The sequence below is a fragment of the Triticum dicoccoides genome, unplaced genomic scaffold (assembly GCF_002162155.2).
Source record: "Triticum dicoccoides isolate Atlit2015 ecotype Zavitan unplaced genomic scaffold, WEW_v2.0 scaffold61879, whole genome shotgun sequence".
NCBI lineage: Eukaryota > Viridiplantae > Streptophyta > Magnoliopsida > Poales > Poaceae > Triticum > Triticum dicoccoides.
Window position 1 is genome coordinate 5,559 of NW_021286660.1, and position 587 is coordinate 6,145.

At 47.0% G+C, this 587-nt stretch overlaps 1 non-coding gene across 1 annotated transcript; it reads left to right on the top strand.

Moving 5' to 3' along the window:
- Nucleotides 1-195: 195 nt before the first annotated feature.
- Nucleotides 196-314, top strand: LOC119347264. Its single transcript, XR_005168231.1, has one exon. It is a non-coding gene; the product is annotated as a 5S ribosomal RNA (ribosomal RNA).
- Nucleotides 315-587: the final 273 nt, after the last annotated feature.

Below are 587 nucleotides of genomic sequence, written 5' to 3' on the forward strand. Positions count from 1 at the left end.
ATTGCACGGCGTGCAAAAGAAAACTCACGGCCGCGACATATATTTACCACGTTTTATTATTTTGCACGTTTGCGGTAAGTTTTAGCTCGTTGGTCATTATTCACGCGTGTAGCGGCGGGCAAAGCAAAGTACAATCGTCTTTGTAGTGGAGCTGGGAGGGGCAAGCATAAGGGACGAAGACGGGGGTAACATGTCGGATGCGATCATACCAGCACTAAAGCATCGGATCCCATCAGAACTCCGAAGTTAAGCGTGCTTGGGCGAGAGTAGTATTAGGATGGGTGACCTACTAGGAAGTCCTCGTGTTGCATTCCCTTTTTAAATTTTTTTTGCACGGCGTGCAAAAGAAAACTCACGGCTGCGACTTGGGCGAGAGTAGTACCAGGACGGGTGACTTCCTGGGAAGTCCTCGTGTTGCATTCCCTTTTTAAATTTTTTTTGCACGGCGTGCAAAAGGAAACTCACGGCCGCGACATATATTTACCACGTTTTATTATTTTGCACATTTGCGGTAAGTTTTAGCTCGTTGGTCATTATTCACGCGTGTAGCGGCGGGCAAAGCAAAGTACAATCGTCTTTGTAGTGGA